Source organism: Mustela erminea, chromosome 12, assembly GCF_009829155.1.
Source record: "Mustela erminea isolate mMusErm1 chromosome 12, mMusErm1.Pri, whole genome shotgun sequence".
Taxonomy (NCBI): domain Eukaryota; kingdom Metazoa; phylum Chordata; class Mammalia; order Carnivora; family Mustelidae; genus Mustela; species Mustela erminea.
In genome coordinates this window covers 71,386,997-71,405,748 of record NC_045625.1, presented here as the reverse complement: position 1 = coordinate 71,405,748, position 18,752 = coordinate 71,386,997, and the positions used below count along the sequence as shown (strand labels likewise).

At 38.4% G+C, this 18,752-nt stretch overlaps 2 long non-coding RNA genes across 4 annotated transcripts in view; one reads left to right on the top strand and one right to left on the bottom strand.

Annotated features, from left to right (window-relative positions):
- Positions 1 to 18,752, top strand: part of LOC116570513 — a 94,017-nt gene that overhangs the window by 22,895 nt on the left and 52,370 nt on the right. The gene's annotated exons all lie outside the window — the stretch shown is intronic.
- Positions 6,962 to 18,752, bottom strand: part of LOC116570507 — a 36,698-nt gene continuing 24,907 nt past the window's right edge. Inside the window, exons 4-5 of one of the 2 annotated variants that reach the window (XR_004277451.1) lie at positions 7,688 to 7,716; positions 6,962 to 7,063 (exon numbers count right to left, since the gene is read on the bottom strand). This is a non-coding gene — a long non-coding RNA (uncharacterized LOC116570507). The remainder of the gene's footprint in view (positions 7,064 to 7,687; positions 7,717 to 18,752) is intronic. The other variant, XR_004277452.1, reaches the window with a different exon arrangement.

Sequence of the window (18,752 nt, the reverse complement as noted above, 5' to 3'; positions counted from 1 at the left end):
GTCATGCCAGTTCCTCCTGGCCTGCCAGGTCTCTGTGGATAAGTCTGCTGCCAATCTAATATTTCTACCATTGTATGTTACAGTCTTGTCCTGAGCTGCTTTCAGGATTTTCTCTTTGTCATTAAGACTTGTAAGTTTTACTATTAGATGATGGGGTGTGGACCTATTTTTATTGATTTGGAGGGGGTTCTCTGTGCCTCCTGGATTTTGATGCTTGTTCCCTTTGCCATATTAGGGAAGTTCTCTTCTATAATTCACTCTAATATACCTTCTGTCCCTCTCTTTCTTCTTCTTCTGGGATCCCAATTATTCTAATATTGCTTCATCTTATGGTATCAGTTTTCTCTGGAATTCTCCCCTCTTGGTCCAATAGCTGTTTGTCTCTCTTTTGCTCAACTTCTTTATTCTCTGTCATTTGGTCCTCTAAATCACTAATTCTTTCTTCTGCCTCATTTATCCTAGCAGTAAGAGCCTCCATTTTTTATTGCACGTCATCAATAGCTTTTTTTATTTCAACTTGGTTAGATTTTAGTTCTTTCATTTCTCCAGAAAGGGCTTTTATTTCTCCAGACAGGGTTTCTCCAATATCTTCCATGCCTTTTTTGAGCCCAGCTAGCACCTTGATAATTGTCATTCTGAACTATAGTTTTTTTTTTTTTTGAAGTACAATGTATTTTTATTGTAGAATGAAGAACTATTAAACCACCCCTAAAGAGTATTAAAATAGTACACCCAGAAACTCTCACCCCTCCCCTGAGTTGTTAATTCTTCCAACACCTTAAATTCCCTACTTTTTTTTTTTAGGTTTTGCCTGTTTTTTTTTTAAATTTTTTATTTTTTATAAACATATATTTTTATCCCCAGGGGTACAGGTCTGTGAATCACCAGGTTTACACACTTCACAGCACTCACCAAAGCACATACCCTCCCCAATGTCCATAATCCCACCCCCTTCTCCCAAACCCCCTCCCCCCAGCAACCCTCAGTTTGTTTTGTGAGATTAAGAGTCACTTATGGTTTGTCTCCCTCCCAATCCCATCTTGTTTCATTGATTCTTCTCCTACCCACTTAAGCCCCCATGTTGCATCACCACTTCCTCATATCAGGGAGATCATATGATAGTTGTCTTTCTCTGCTTGACTTATTTCGCTAAGCATGATACGCTCTAGTTCCATCCATGTTGTCGCAAATGGCAAGATTTCATTTCTTTTGATGGCTGCGTAGTATTCCATTGTGTATATATACCACATCTTCTTGATCCATTCATCTGTTGATGGACATCTAGGTTCTTTCCATAGTTTGGCTATTGTGGACATTGCTGCTATAAACAGTCGGGTGCACGTGCCCCTTTGGATCACTACATTTGTATCTTTAGGGTAAATATCCAGTAGTGCAGTTGCTGGGTCATAGGGCAGTTCTATTTTCAACATTTTGAGGAACCTCCATGCTGTTTTCCAGAGTGGCTGCACCAGCTTGCATTCCCACCAACAGTGTAGGAGGGTTCCCCTTTTTCCACATCCTCGCCAGCATCTGTCATTTCCTGACTTGTTTATTTTAGCCATTCTAACTGGTGTGAGGTGATATCTCATTGTGGTTTTGATTTGTATTTCCCTGATGCCAAGTGATATGGAGCACTTTTTCAAGCCAATGTTGGTGGCATCACAATTCCGGACTTCAAGCTCTATTACAAAGCTGTCATCATCAAGACAGCATGGTACTGGCATAAAAACAGACACATAGATCAATGGAACAGAATAGAGAGCCCAGAATTAGACCCTCAACTCTATGGTCAACTAATCTTCGACAAAGCAGGAAAGAATGTCCAATGGAAAAAAGACAGCCTCTTCAATAAATGGTGCTGGGAAAATTGGACAGCCACATGCAGAAAAATGAAATTGGACCATTTCCTTACACCACACACGAAAATAGACTCAAAATGGATGAAGGACCTCAATGTGCGAAAGGAATCCATCAAAATCCTTGAGGAGAACACAGGCAGCAACCTCTTCGACCTCAGCCGCAGCAACATCTTCCTAGGAACAACGCCAAAGGCAAGGGAAGCAAGGGCAAAAATGAACTATTGGGATTTCATCAAGATCAAAAGCTTTTGCATAGCAAAGGAAACAGTTAACAAAATCAAAAGACAACTGACAGAATGGGAGAAGATATTTGCAAACGACATATCAGATAAAGGACTAGTGTCCAGAATCTATAAAGAACTTAGCAAACTCAACACCCAATGAACTATAGTTTTGATGTATTTCCAATGTCCATATTGATTAGGCCTCTAGCCATTGGTACTGCCTCCTGTTCTTTTTTTTGTGGTGAGTTTTTCTGCCTTGTCATTTTATTCAGATAAGAATATATGAACAATAGAATAATACACTGAAAGTGTGGGAAAGATCCCCCCAAAATATACACTCACCAAATCAGTAGAGACCCAAAACCAGGGGGAGAAGAATGGCTAAAAACAAACAAACAAACAAATAATTTAAAACACACACACACACACATATATACATATGTATATATATATATATATATATATATATATATTAAATTGGTGGATAGAACAGAACCACCCACTTGATTTTGGGTGTATTCTGGTCTCATAGGATAAACTACCTCCCAGAATTTTAAAGAAAAAAAAACTTACATATATAAAAAAATAAGCGTAAGCACAATGAAAGGATGGAATATGACTATAAAGATAAAAATTAAAGAAAGATTCTTTCTGGGTGGAAAAAGAAAGTAAAAAAAAGAAAAGAGAATGTGATCAGGCTGGAGACTAGAACAAAGGCATGTGCTAGACTTATGGTATATTTTCATCTATTAGAAGAAATTGCATCCCAAAATTTTAAAGAAAAAAAAAACCCTATATGTATATAAAATATAAGGTTAAATACAATGAAGGGATAAAATATGAATATAACAATGAAAATTTAAAAAGATTTTTTAAATTGTATCGTTAAGATAAAATAGTTAAAAATGTTAAAAGAGGAAATAGGAAAAGTTAAGAAAATAGAATATGAAAAAGTAAAATTAAAAAAATTTAACTTTGCAAGACAAAAGGATATAAGAAAGCCATTGATTCTGTACACTGATTTCCTCTAGCTCTAGAGTTCAGCAGTTCTCATTGATCAGTGAACTTGGTCTTGGCTGGATGTTCTTACTGATCTTCTGGGGTAGGGACCTGTTGCAGTGATTCTCAAATGTCTTTGCCCGAGGCGGAATTGCACTGCCCTTGCCAGGGGCCAGCGTAAGTAATCTGCTCTGGTTCACATTCGGTGGCTTTTCTTCCCTGAACACTTTTCCGTAGAGCTTTGGAGGATGGGAATGAAAATGGCAGCCTCCCAATGTCTGGCCTGGAGGAGCTGAGATCTCAGGGCCCTACTCCTTAGTGCACCCTCAGAGAAGAGCAGTCAATTCCTCCTGTCTCCCTGGTCTCCGGCTGCGCTCCGTGCCCACCCATCCTATGACTGAGCATTTCTATCTCTGGCGCATGGCCCTGTTTGGAGTCTCCAAACACAGCCGATTCCTGCAGCATGCTGCCGTGCTGCTCCTCCCAGAGGAGGAAAGGGGGGGTCTCTCCAGAACTGCCACTAGTGGGGTCCCTCCTCAAAGACCAGTGGCATGACTGTGCCTTGGGTCAAGGTTTTAGGTAACCCTGAGCTGAGAGCACACTCCTTGGTTCCGTCTCTGTAGCAAGCATTCCCATCTGATACCTGGCAGTTCTGTCGCACCCAGGCACCCCTGGTCTTTTTGTGACCCCATAGGTCCTGATACCATACTGTCCCCGTGAGGGTTCCACCCCGCTCAGCCTCTGGAGCAAATTCCCCTAGTGGAGCAAACTTCTAAAAGTTCTGATTTTGTGCTCCACTCCTCCATCACTTGCCAGGAGCTGGCCCCTACCCCCACAATCTATCTTTCAGTCAGTTTGGATTCACTTTTCTGTATGTCCTACCTTCCAGAGAGTGGTCGATTTTCTGCTCCTAGAATTGCTGCTTTTCTTCTCTTCTATCTCCTGTTGAGTTTGTAGGTGTTTGGAATGGTTTGATAACTATCTAGCTGAACTCCTGGGACCTAATGATATTTCAGTCTGCTACTCCTCCACCACCTTGCTTCCTCCTCTACTATGTTTTGATTGCTGTAACTTTCTCGGTTCTTAATTGCTAATTTCACAGACCTGTGGAATTCTAGAAGTGCAATTATCCTGCAGTGTAATTGCCTTCTGCAAAAATTTTCTCCATAAAACTTCTGCAAAAAAATTTTGTTCTGTTTGATACTACCTGTGAATGTACATAGATGCCTTCTTGGCTATACAGAGTGGTGTTGTCTAGAGCTCCCTGGCTTCAGAAAGAGTAAGTTATCTCTATGATTGGAACACCCCCTTTAATTAGGAGCCTTTGTTACTATGGCTATTTCAGGTGTCCCATCATCTCACATCCCACCTGGGTATAGTAGATGATGTTATGAGTGGTCTGATTAGTATCACTTAAGAGCTTTTGTTTAAATATTTCATGTTCACTTATAAAAAGTTATGCACATTAAATAGCTCCTAAATACTTTAGTATCACTTAAATGCAGATACTATAATACACACTCTTCTCAACATTCAATTATGCAATAAGTGATTTGCTTCATAAATATAAACAAAAGGACCTACTGTGTGGCTGGTTGTATAATAGATTATGTGAGGAATTAAAAGATTCAGGAAGTGTTTCTTGATTGGTGCTCTGGGAACTCGTGGATAAGAAAAGCACACAAATAATTATCATCCCAAATCGAATGCATTTGATGCCTAACATAAAAAAACAAGAAGTGTTGTGAGAGCTCAAAAAAAAAAAAAGGAAGGTCAAGAACACTTGGGATGACATTTCAGCAAAGGCTTCAGAAAGAGATGGCATTGGAGGTAGACCCTGAAGATGGACACTTAACAACAGGCAAGTCTCAGGATGAATGGAAACAGAGTTAACAAAGATGCTCTCTCTAAATGCTAAGAATGTATGAACATTCATCACACAGAAACAGCCATTGCTTCCTTCATCTAAAACCCACATGTGATCTAGTAGCAGAGTGCTATATTCTTGGTAATAATATATGGCAATAAATTTTCTTGGTCTCCATTGACTGAGATAGAAAGGGTACACTCATCAAAAGTGTTGGAATCATCAAGACCTCTCATACCTGTCACAGAGAAAACCAATTAGCGCAATTGAATAAAGCATAGTTGTCCTGGTTTGAAATATTTTCAAGCAGCTTCCTTCTCAGCATCTCTTAATTGTTTGAATTTGCAAAGAGTTTCTCTTTCCCACATTGAGAAATCAGGGACAAATCAAAAGGAGTTTTGGTCATTGTTGATAAATATTCTAATTAAACCCTTCATTGACTGACGACTGCCAAGAGTCAGCAGCAGGTGGTAACAGTTCATTTGTAATCATTATAATTGTTTGAAATAATTCAGTTTTCTGTTCCAGGATTGTTTTTGGAGAAGAGGCCTGGGAGAGACAGTGCAGATGGGCATGATTTAAACAGTATCCTTATTAAAAGTGCACATTATATTTGCTGGTTAAGTTATTGGTACATTTAAGTATATTGTGAATAGATAAAACTAATCACTTGTTGCAAAATAATAATTACAGCTTTTCTCCCTTTAATTTTTAAGATAGGAAATATCATGTTCACCTAGGTATGCATATCTGACATGACATACTTTCTTTCTAAAGCATTCAAGGTGTCTGATGTTAGTTTTTTTTTTTTTTTTTGTCCATTATGAATAGACATCCACATGGACTTTTCTTTTTTCTTTAAAATTTATGGAACATATGTAATACCCGCTTCACCCAAAGCTATAGAATAATGGCGCTATTGTTATAGCCATCTGTCTCTTCACATCAGTGTCTACTGTGGTTTTATGGTACAGTTTTAGGGCTTTGTAAGAAACAGTATTGGTTAACATTAATAACTACCGTCGTCTGACACTTTACATCTCTATTTGGAGTCAGCTCCTGGGAGCATCTTTCCCAGACCTGGGGGCAGTGGTGCAGGAGGAAGGACAGCTCCCTTGAGGGAGGTGGAGTCAGCTCCTGGGAGCATCCTTCCCAGTCCTGGGTACAGTGGAGTGGGAGGAGGGACAGCTCTCTTCAGGGACATGGAGGAAGCGCCGCCTAGTTTGCTCCACTTGACTGACGCCCAAAGGAAAGGGTGAGTCAGTCTCCTACTTCCTATTATAACTCTGCATTTGCAGTTTTCCACCTTGACAGGCAGTAACAGTTCCAGCCAATGCTAATTTGGGTAACATCTAAAAGGCTTGCCTGACAAGGCAGATTCAAATTATGAAGCAATCCCCTCACATACTGAGACCTTGTTAGCTAGATTAGTGGTGGATTGGCTCCTTGTGACAGCTTGTTTGCTAGAGGTGAGCTATCTGCATTTGCAATGCAGGCAGGTTATATCATCATTTAAAGAAAAAAAATAAAGATGTCGTTTTTCTTGTTTGTCACAGAGTTCATGTAATATTCCCTCTCGATTTTCTCATTGTTGACTTCAGAAAGAAATAGCAGCAAGTGTGTACCTTTGAGTGCGACAGCTAATTTTGTTATGGATGAACAGAGTATTGTGACAAAACAGTGGCACAGCTGTCATAACAGCTGTCACACATTAATCATGACAGTGACAAATAGCATAATTACCTTATCTGGAATTCCTAGCATGCACACTCAGTATGCCCCACTGCCGAGCGAGCATATCACGCATGGTTTAATTAAAAAGACATCAATACAGGTTAGTTAGACAAGGGCTAGAAGACATTGATCCAAAATGAAAATAAAATTATTTATAGGTTGGTGTTTAGGGACACCCAAAGACCAATTACTTAGCCGACATGATAATTTGAATCTATTTCCCTAACTGGTCCTTCTCAATGTGCATATCACATGGTAAATTACCTGTTCTGCCCCAGACCAGCAGCCTTTCTTCCATGAAATATTAGATCCCCTCTTTTTCTGCTCTCAACGTGAGTCCTTGAGAGCTGCCTTTATGTGCTGTTAATTGATTGAAGGGACTGTATTGATTAACATATGATTAACAGTGAACAAGTTGTGGTCAACATTTTTTTTTAACTTGTTTTGCATGTCAGGTACTGAACAGAATGATATTAAATGGAGTGAATTTTTATTTAGTAATTCTTCCTAAGTAAAGAATATAGGCAGGTGAGACTAGGTTTACGCCTAGAAATGACAGTCTCTTACATGTGCTGTGTTTTAATATGTATGCCTGTATTCATGTGCATATACGTGTCACATCAGTATGTATAAATATGCACACATGCCAAATATATGTATATTTTTGCCCCCCTGGTATTTTAAGCTCAACAATTCATTGAATTTACTGATTGAATTCCTGGGAGCTGGTTCTTGAATTGCTCTGAAGCTGCCTCGATGAAATATTAATGAATCAATTTCCATAGACATGGACTCATTATCTCGCTGGATGCCATTGGAAAACACAGTCCTGCCTGCGGTGTCCTTCCACCTGCCTGTGACATGATTTGATTTTCTCTCTCTCATTTTTTAATTAAATAAAAAAATTGCTATCAGGAAATTTTTGATAACTTTGGAACAGACGTTTCCATTTCTCTTGATAGGCACCTAAATGGAGGTAAGCCATTTAAAATAAATTTACGTACCACTTAAGCGAGGTATTGATAAGTGGATCCTGAAAACAAGAAAAAGAGGTGGTCATTGTAGTACTGTGGTCTCTGTAATGCCCTTTGGAAATGAGGAAACTTGGTTTTTTTGGAACAACCAATCTACTGTGGGAAATGTCTGTATTTTAGGAAGCTGGGCCAACCATTTAATTGTTGACAATGTTATCAATTTTAGAAAAAGCTACTAAACACAAACACATTGTCACTTTAATTTAGGACTGATAGAATGTAGATGGAATTATTCAGGCTGTGTCTACAAAATGCCAAAACAGCTGGTTAGAACATGAAAAATTCAGTCAGTCAAGCAGTGATTATCTACATACAATATAAATAGCTGGTTTTAGGTATTTTGTTTTCTGTTCACTGAAATTGACTGGTTGTGTGTGTGTGTGTGTGTGTGTGTGTATGTGCCTTATACAAGTCAATCCAGGGATGTATTAAAGCACATTAAACTACAATTATACCAAACAGAAAGTTTCTGTCTTCCTTCCTTCCCATTCATTCTGTTCCAGTGAAGATTACTGATGCCTGCTTTGGGTACCATCAACACCCACTTTATAAAACTCTGAAAAATTCTCTGGTAAATGGTTGCCAACATTGTTAGATAAAGACCAGGACTATGTTCTCAAATTCAGTGGCTTTCACCATTTTCAGTTAGAACCAGTAGAATATCTGAATGTCATGTGATCTGAGGACAATATTATCATTTGAACACATACGTATTATATCACCTGAAAATGACTTTTGTATTTCCCTTTCTTAAGGAAAGCATGAAAGCTAAACCAAGGAAGTCCTTTCAATACAAAGCCAGAAACAAAACAAAACAAAATTGCCTTTATTGAGGGAACTCTGCTCTCCAGGACCCCATTTCCATCTAGGTCCTGGGGAACCCACTTGTGTCCACTTCTCCCCAGGCTGACCTGATGCTGTACTACAGATCTGAGGAATGCCTTAGAGCACCTCCTGGTTTGACATAGTTTGATGAAAGAATGAAAAAGACCCACCAGGGTACCTCCTTATAGCATTTTTACAAGTAATGGCAAAGAACCCATCAATATGGGCAGCCCATGGATGTACCCTTGGTAATAACCCCTCCTATAGGTTTAAATCAAGTCAGAAATGAGCTAGAACTGCTCTCAGAGGCTGGACACCATTCTAGACCTTTAGTCTCAGGGTTGACATCCTACTGAAACTAGAGGCAGAAATTCAAGTAAGTTTCTTAAAAAATAACCCAAGATTATTTATTCCACTGAGATATATTCTAAGAGATTATAATGAGGAAGAATCAATTTTAGGTCAAGTTATGAAAGTGACAAGAAAATAAAAGCAGCTTCATCCTTCCACAATCAAGCCTTTTAGAAGGAATCTCCCTCCCTCTTCACCGTTGATGGTACTTTTTGCTGTAGGGCTTGTATTTTTTACTCTGCATTGCTGCTTTTTATGTGGCATCATCTCTTGGTTCTTTGTAAGCTCTTTGAAAGCTGATGCTTCTTTTTCTTCCTCAAGGCCTAGGGTTTTATCTACATGTTGTAATTGCTGAATGAATGCACACATAATGAATAATAATGTGTTGGCTTTAGTAATTTAAAAAGGCATGGATTTGCTCTAAACATCCATGTTGTTTCCTGAATTTGGCATATTACTTGACTGAAAATTCTGAGAAGGCCAAAATGTTTATCTTTTTATTTAAAAAAAATTTTTTTTTAAGATTTTATTTATTTATTTGACAGAGATCACAAGCAGGCAGAGAGAGAAGAGGAAGCAGGCTCCCTGATGAGCAGGGAGCCCGATGCGGGAACTCGATCCCAGGACCCCAAGATCACAACCTGAGCTGAAGGCGGAGGCTTTAACCCACTGAGCCACCCAGGCACCTCCAAAATGTTTATCTTTAAAATGAGTTCTCTTCCATCTTCTTTTCATTAGATAGTTTTATTCCCTTCTCCCCTCCTGTCTACTAGTATAAGACCCTCTTTACATAAAGGTTGGGTTGACTTTTATTGGTGCTAATGGAATGGGGTGTTGATCCATTGGCCAATATACTAATACATTTTTCTCTCCAAACTTTCATGTTTCTGATCTTCCCTAAACTTGAGGGGTAGCTTGTACATATTACACCTAACAATTGTGTAAGTTATACAAATTTACATGTTATTTTACATTCAAGTTTCCCAATTGTTTTATGCTTTCTAAATTTGTTCAATCTAATACCTAAGGAAATCCAGTGGTTATCCTTATCCACCTTGAGAGAATTGATACGAGCAAAACTTTGTGTCTGTCTGCATCCTACCTCTTGGGTTTGTGGCCAGGTCTTTTGCTCGCCTCAGAATATTTCGGTAGCACTTCCTCCATCCAACAGTGACAATCAGCAGGTTTTCCATGTAAGAACTAGCAGCAGCAATTGTGTTTATCTCCCTGACTAAGAGGTTTCCTATTTATCTTCCCTGAGGTGTTGCCCATGTGGCTGTCCTGATATTGAGCAGCTGGACAGATTACACCCTGGAGCCACATCTGTGGACACATAGATCAACACCATTTTCATTGCCTTGGTGCCTAAGAAGTTTATCTTCTATCAGAGAGATTTACTGCTTTCTTCATGAACTGTTAAGACTACTCCCCCCGCTTCTGCCACCACGTTTCCTTTTCTCCTCCTTATTTGGTTGTAAACTAAATTAGGATAATCTGATAGGATTGTTAACAGCTGATTAGTTTTTGTTTCCTGCCATTATTAGCAAGGATTTCTAGTAGAGCTTCTGTAGGAAAACCTTTGCTGGTTAAATATATAACATAAATACCTTGCATATAAAAAAAAAATGACTTTAGTTGGTAAGTGTACCTCTAAAAGTGTTGGTTTTACTTGCCATATCTAAATGCATGCTAAATCCATAATAAAGACACTGCTTTAGACATTGTTCACTAGGGATTTTTTTTTTTTTTTTTTTTTCCTTTCTGATGTTGCTTCATCTGTTAGGCCATAATCCCTCAAACTTGTAGTAGAGTTTTTTTTGGTTTACAATAGACTTTTACCAATACTGTCTCCCTTGATTCTCAGTAGAGCCCTACAAGGTATGAGGAAGAGGTCTTTTATTATATTTTTCAGTTTTATAAATGAGAAAATCACAAAGTCAGCTGTGAAGCTAAGACTCAAATCTAAGAAATCATATTTGCATTTCAACTTCTCCCCACTTACTTCAATGCCACCTCCAAGTAATTCTCCTTATGATTGTCAGTTTCACTTTTTTAGGCTTTTTCTCAGCTGTCCCCAAATCTGATTCCTTTCCCATCTCCAAAATTCTGACTTGTTGACTGGATTATAACAAAAGATTTAGGCGGTTAATGCAAGTTATCTACTTATCTAACTATACAATGAAGCGGGGTGGGGGGGGGGGGGGGAGTAGTGAGATAGTCCTTTGGAGTATTGATTACTTCAATGGTTTTTCATCTGCCTGCACATTTGAATTACCTGAGGAACTTTAAAAATAAATAATGATGTCTGGGTCCAACCTCCAGAGAGGAGTCTGGTTTAATTGCTCTGGAGTCGGTGTCCAGACATGGGTATTTTTTTAAATCTCCCCAGATGATTCTAATTTGCGTCCAGCATTGAAAACCAGGGGAGATTCCTTCTCTTTGCCCCCTTTTTGGGCCCATCTTCTTTTTTTCCTCTACCCACTTTGAGAAATGCCAGATTTGCTCAGGTATAATCAGACAACATTAATTGGTGATTAATTGGACAACATTAAATGGTGATCCTCTAAAATTTAGGGTCTAAATGAATAATGTGTGTGTGTGCTTGTGTGTGTGGGTTTGTTTTGTCTACTCTGAGAGGAGATTAATCATGAAGAAGGCTACTGTGGAAAGTGATCATGGGCTCGAGACATTTGTGGCATATGTTTATAACTACTAGAATGTTGCCTCCCTTCCCCCAAGGGCAGTGATTTGGTTTGTTTTGATCACTGGTCTTTCCCTAGCATATTGAGTGGTGCATGACACATAGGAGGCACTCAGTAAATATTACTAATAAGTAATTCCCCAACATCTTCCTCACTCATCCGTAACATAAGAGCTAAATGGAACACCTTGAAGTTTGTTAGTGGAATACCAGGTTTGGTGCCTAATCTCATTTTTTTTCCAGATGGATTTTTCCACATCTCTTTCTTAAGTCTATATTTTAAGGCCTAGATTTAATGAACTTTCTTTCACAAGCCTTTCTGGTTCTCCTTTGAACTGTTACAGGTGATTATCTTTATTTCGTGTATCACTGTTACTTGCCACTCTCTATCTTATATATATTAGTTATTTATGTGTATGTCTTCACTTTTCTTCTAGTCATGACCAATTTTATATTTGCATCCCTTTCAGTACACATGGAAATCTCTCAATAAATATTAGCTTGAATGAATCACCATTGCATCTGGTATGTTAGATTCCTACATTGCACATTGATGAGAGGTTAAGTAGCATTCCATAATGTTTGATTTTGTTTTATGCTTTGTATCTTTTTTTTTTAATTAACATGCAATGTATTATTTGCTTCAGGGGTACAGGCATGTGAATCATCAGTCTTACATAACTCACAGCACTCACCATTATACCTCTGTGTTTCTAGGCAGAATACAATTCAAGCAACTCAGTTTTTTTCATCCTTGTTGATATCTTGTACATCATGTTATTCTTATTTCAGTGTATCATGGATTGTTTATTCTACTTGTCATGTAACCTTTACTTTGTTCTTTAGGTCAAAATCATACTAAAAAGGTGTGGGGTCCATTTTCATAATGATATGAGTAGATGAGTAGGTAGGCTGTGAGAAGTACCACATTGAAAAGAACTGGTAGAAAAGCCAAGAAAACCCAATAGTATGCAACTTCCCAACTGGTTTTCTGTATTAAAAAAAATTTTTTTTTAAACTCTTGCCCTTTCTTATTCAAGCAGTTTCTAAATATCAATCAACAGCTTGAATGTAGGGTGCAGAGATTCCCTTTGTTCATATATTTTAGTCTAAAGGAGTGAGTAAGAATCCGTACTAAATGACCTGAGGTTTTGTTTCTTCATAAATATGTAACACATGCATCAGTGAAAACATCATATTAGTCATGTGAGCGAGACTCACCATTGATTCATCTAAGATAGAACTAAATAATAGTTCTTGACAGCAAAAGGCACATAAACAGCTCTTCCTAATATGACTTAAAATGATCATTACTATATTTTTAATGATTGGTGAACATTTTGTTCACTTTCAGTGTACTTATTTTTCCAAGGATGGAAATACAAATTTTCAAATATTCCAGAAACAGAATTATATTTTGGTTTGTATAAGATATAGTTATACTGAGAGCTATGCTCAACTACAAGGGATAAAGTAGGCTTATGATGTTTTTTCCCATTTACATAAATACAGTTCAGAGAATATTACTAATGAAGTAGATGTGGGGTCACCTAGCCACCTTAGGAAAAGGTTACTACTTTATTTTAAGTAGCCCATCAATCATTATGAATTAATGTCGTATTCTAGGTGAAAGCACTAATCATAATAAATTCATTTTGTATTCATGAGGGTGTCAAATGTACACCCATAGGAGCCCCATGTCATCTGTCAGTATGGAAAGAAAAATTTAAATATGACCTATTCACAATCTCTTTGCCATGGCTTATACCCATATGCATGTTGTGGTGCTGATGGACATGTGATGCATGTGGGGGGAAAGCTGGAAACTTCACTAAGATTATTGGAAGTGGAATAAAAGCTATGTCAGAAATAATGACCTCAGGCTGCTGGCTGACATTTCCCTGTCCTCTAAGGGATGCCAGAGGGTCAAGGGGGTGCCTGAAGGCAGGGCTGTGAGTGTGAATTCATGCGTCCACAATACAGCTGCCTTATTTAACTCTACTTCTGAAGCCCATTTTCCTTTTGAGCTAAAAACTTGGGATCATTGTTAACTATCATTTTACCAATTATAAAAACAACATAATTTTTTTCTGGGTGGTTTCTAGGCACAGATAATGCAACAAGATGCTGGACAATGTAAAGGAAAGGTTTTTTCCTCCCTCTTCCTTTGCATGCTGTTGGAAATATTGGTGAGAACCCATCCTTACTTTTTCTTATTAAATTCATCTTATGGGAAAAAGAGTAAACAGCAATGTCAGATGAGTGAAATAGCAAGTGCATAACATATTTAGAAATGCATTTGTAATGGATAGAATTAATGTATTAAATGCCTTGTTGATATTATTTTATTGTTATTATTATTATTGATATTATCATCTCCATTTTGAAAAAGAAAAACTTAATCATAGATTGGTTAGATAACTTGCTCTGGCCTTATAGCCCAAAGGTGGTGGAGTCACCATGTGAACCAGTTTTCTGCCTCTCTGTGATTATAACTACTACATGAGATTGTTAGGAAAGTTAAGTGAGTTTAGGTATATAAATTTCTCATCAGAATGTTTAATTAATATCAGCTAATAGGAATAATTATATGGTTTGGAGTGGGTACTTCTCCCACTCCCCCCAGGTCATTAGGATTGTTTTTCATCTAAAAAGAAGGAAAAACACTGGACTTGTGGCTTCTTTTCACTTGCTGTCTTTGGTTCTGGTACCGAGGTAGCAATTAATGTCATAATCAGGGATCTACCTCTTTCAAGAGGTCCTTACTACCAACATTGCTCAGGTATTTCTGGGTTCTGTGATGTTCAGGTCCCATGTCCAAAACTAAATATTTTTCTGCCCTTTACAAACCTTCTTAGAGGTAGCAAATGGAGACTGTTGATGTTGTCTTGGGGCTCCTGAACCCCAGAGGCTTTCACTTTTCACAGTTTCTCTCTATTTTTGGTACCAGCAAAGAACTCCTCGCATAGCATTTTTACCTCGAGGCCCAAATGGATGATATGAACATCATGGAACTCATTTCTCTCATCTCATCATATTTTCTCTTCCTTTTCACCAACAACTCTCTTTGATGGGTTAGAGAAGACTTGTATCAGAAAAGTAGGACTCAAAAACAATGGAACTTCAGAACATCACTCTACTGATCTAGAAACTTTTTCATGTTCACTCCTCTTCTAAAGATTTAATAGCAGAGAACTAACCTGAGGCAGTCTATATGTAAGAGTTCATTTCTCTAGCAAAAATGTCCTATGAACTATTAGATCAAATGAGGGAAGTGGGGCTCAAAGGACCTGTCAAATGGCTAGACATATGTTTATTAGTTCTTTTTAAAATCCAAGCTTTGCCACTGAAGGTTTTGTTTGTTTGTTTGTTTGTTTGTTTTAAAGATTTTATTTATTTATCAGAGAGAGAGAGGGGGAGAGAGTGAGCACAGGCAGACAGAATGGCAGGCAGAGGCAGAGGGAGAAGCAGGCTCCCTGCTGAGCAAGGAGCCCGATGTGGAACTCAATCCCAGGATGCAGGGATCATGACCTGAGCCGAAGGCAGCTGCTTAACCAACTGAGCCACCCAGGCGTCCCTGCCACTGAAGTTTTTAACTGACTTGGGGGAAGATATGTACTGATGCTCTTTCCCAACCAGGTAGAAATGATTCCTACTCACATTTGTGGGCATTCAAATCCCATTTCATACTCAGTTGAACTTCCTGGACATTTTTCTAGGTTTAGTCTTTACTAAATCTTAATCACTTAACTTAATAACTTCATAACTTAAATCTTAATCATATTATGATTTTTATTAGTTATTATTATATTTTATTATAGATTACAAGTTCTTATAATGTTTGGCATATGTCTTAATTAGAAATTAAAAATAGAGCTTCCATATGACCCTGCAATTGCACTACTGGGTATTTACCCCAAAGACACAGATGTAGTGAAAAGAAGGGCCATCTGTACCCCAATGTTTATAGCAGCAATGGCCATGGTCGCCAAACTGTGGAAGGAACCAAGTTGCCCTTCAATGGACGAATGAATAAGGAAGATGTGGTCCATATATACTATGGAGTATTATGCCTCTATCAGAAAGGATGAATACTCAACTTTTGTAGCAACATGGACGGGACTGGAAGAGATTATGCTGAGTGAAATAAGTCAAGCAGAGAGAGTCAATTATCATATGGTTTCACTAATTTGCGGAGCTTAACAAATAACATGGAAGACATGGGGAGATGGAGAGGAGAAGGGAGTTGAGGGAAATTGAAAGGGGAGGTGAACCATGAGAGATTATGGACTCTGAAAAACAACCTGAGGTTAGTGAAGGGGCAGAGGGTGGGAGGTTGGGGGAGCCAGGTGGTGGGTATTAAGGAGGGCGTATATTGCATGGAGCACTGGGTGTGGTGCAAAAACAGTGAATACTGTTACGCTGAAAAGAAAAAAAAAAAAGCAATGGGGTATGATGGAGGGAACACTGAAATTTCTCTCAAGGGTAATATAAAGGTTTTCAAATGGGGAAGTAACTTCATCAGTAGGTAACAAATTGCAGGGAGTTTTGATTGACACCAAGATTTCTGTCTTGGGAGACTAGAGTGTGACATTTATGCAACATTTCTTAATGACTCATTTTGAAGGTCGAAGGGACTGGCCTTGATGAAATGATATATGCAACATATTGTTCATTTTGTTTATGGTATGTAAATGTCTGATAGCTGGTGAGGTTGTTGATAAGAAGGGTTCCATAAACAATTCCACGTATTTATCAAAAGAAGAAGAAGCAGAGAGGAATGAGATATTTCATTCAAGACAATGCTTAGACTTCACAGACTTATTCAACCAAAGAACAATCTGTATAAAATTGTTTTCCTCTGTTTCATATAACTAGCCTCTTTACTTACAAATTATATGAATCAGATGGATAACAAAACTCTTTGATATATCTTAAAGCATCCAGTTAAAGCACAAATTTTGCTTAAGATTGTGGATTTTAAAATACTAATACCTCAGAGTAGCAGTTCTTACCTTTCTGAGAGTTATATACTGTACCAGTCGGGGTACTGGTAAGTAAAGAACAACCTACTGAACTGGTTTAACTGAAGGTATTTCAATAAGGATAGTATGTAAGAATTGTGGGCATGACTAAAGTAAGCAACAGTAGAGGGTGAAGTATCCTGAGACCAGCAACAATAAAAAGCCATTACCACTTCGAATCCTGAATGTGCAAGTGGAAAGAAAGTTTTCAGAACTGGGGAGGAGGGCCTGCCTAATAAGAATTATGATCATAGAGGCATGCTGCCATTGCTAAGGTCTGAACTGAGGGGTAGAAATCATAGAGATAAGCATGGCATAAAGAAGTATCAGACATTTCATGATTTTGAAATCTTAAGTTACATAGGGAAAGAGGCTATGAAGCTAAGCAGAAACCTACTGAAAAACACGGTGGAATATTTAGCAGTTTTATGATTCTGAGAAAAACAATTAAGTTCAGCATCCATCAGGTACAGTTGAAACCCTTAATGAACTATATCCTAAGAATGAGTGTGAACCAGGTATATACCAAGGCTTGCCTCCTGACTAAATTAAGATAATTATACAAAGTATAGAGTAAAGGCTGTCTGGAGTAAGATAAAGTCATCTAGAACCTCTGCAATTATTAATATAAATGTCTAGCATTCCCTAAAATTACCAGGCATACCAAGAAAGAAAATCAAGAGAAAAGTCAAATTAACCACTTATGGGGGTTATCAAACACACACTTTTTTTTTAATTTTTTATTTTTTATAAACATATATTTTTATCCCCAGGGGTACAGGTCTGTGAATCACCAGGTTTACACACTTCACAGCACTCACCAAAGCACATACCCTCCCCAATGTCCATAATCCCACCCCCTTCTCCCAAACCCCCTCCCCCCAGGAACCCTCAGTTTGTTTTGTGAGATTAAGAGTCACTTATGGTTTGTCTCCCTCCCAATCCCATCTTGTTTCATTGATTCTTCTCCTACCCACTTAAGCCCCCATGTTGCATCACCACTTCCTCATATCAGGGAGATCATATGATAGTTGTCCTTCTCTGCTTGACTTATTTCACTAAGCATGATACGCTCTAGTTCCATCCATGTTGTCGCATGGCAAGATTTCATTTCTTTTGATGGCTGCATAGTATTCCATTGTGTATATATACCACATCTTCTTGATCCATTCATCTGTTGATGGACATCTAGGTTCTTTCCATAGTTTGGCTATTGTGGACATTGCTGCTATAAACAGTCGGGTGCACGTGCCCCTTTGGATCACTACATTTGTATCTTTAGGGTAAATACCCAGTAGTGCAATTGCTGGGTCATAGGGCAGTTCTATTTTCAACATTTTGAGGAACCTCCATGCTGTTTTCCAGAGTGGCTGCACCAGCTTGCATTCCCACCAACAGTGTAGGAGGGTTCCCCTTTTTTTTCCGCATCCTCGCCAGCATCTGTCATTTCCTGACTTGTTGATTTTAGCCATTCTGACTGGTGTGAGGTGATATCTCATTGTGGTTTTGATTTGTATTTCCCTGATGCCGAGTGATATGGAGCACTTTTTCATGTGTCTGTTGGCCATCTGGATGTCTTCGTTGCAGAAATGTCTGTTCATGTCCTCTGTCCATTTCTTGATTGGATTATTTGTTCTTTGGGTGTTGAGTTTGCTAAGTTCTTTATAGATTCTGGACACTAGTCCTTTATCTGATATGTCATTTGCAAATATCTTCTCCCATTCTCTCAGATGTCTTATGATTTTGTTAACTGTTTCCTTTGCTGTGCAAAAGCTTATGATCTTGATGAAATCCCAATAGTTCATTTTTTCCCTTGCTTCCCTTGCTTTTGGCGTTGTTCCTAGGAAGATGTTGCTGCGGCTGAGGTCGAAGAGGTTGCTGCCTGTGTTCTCCTCAAGGATTTTGATGGATTCCTTTCGCGCATTGAGGTCCTTCATCCATTTTGAGTCTATTTTTGTGTGTGGTGTAAGGAAATGGTCCAATTTCATTTTTCTGCATGTGGCTGTCCAATTTTCCCAGCACCATTTATTGAAGAGCCTGTCTTTTTTCCATTGGACATTCTTTCCTGCTTTGTCGAAGATTAGTTGACTGTAGAGTTGAGAGTCTATTTCTGGGCTCTCTATTCTGTTCCATT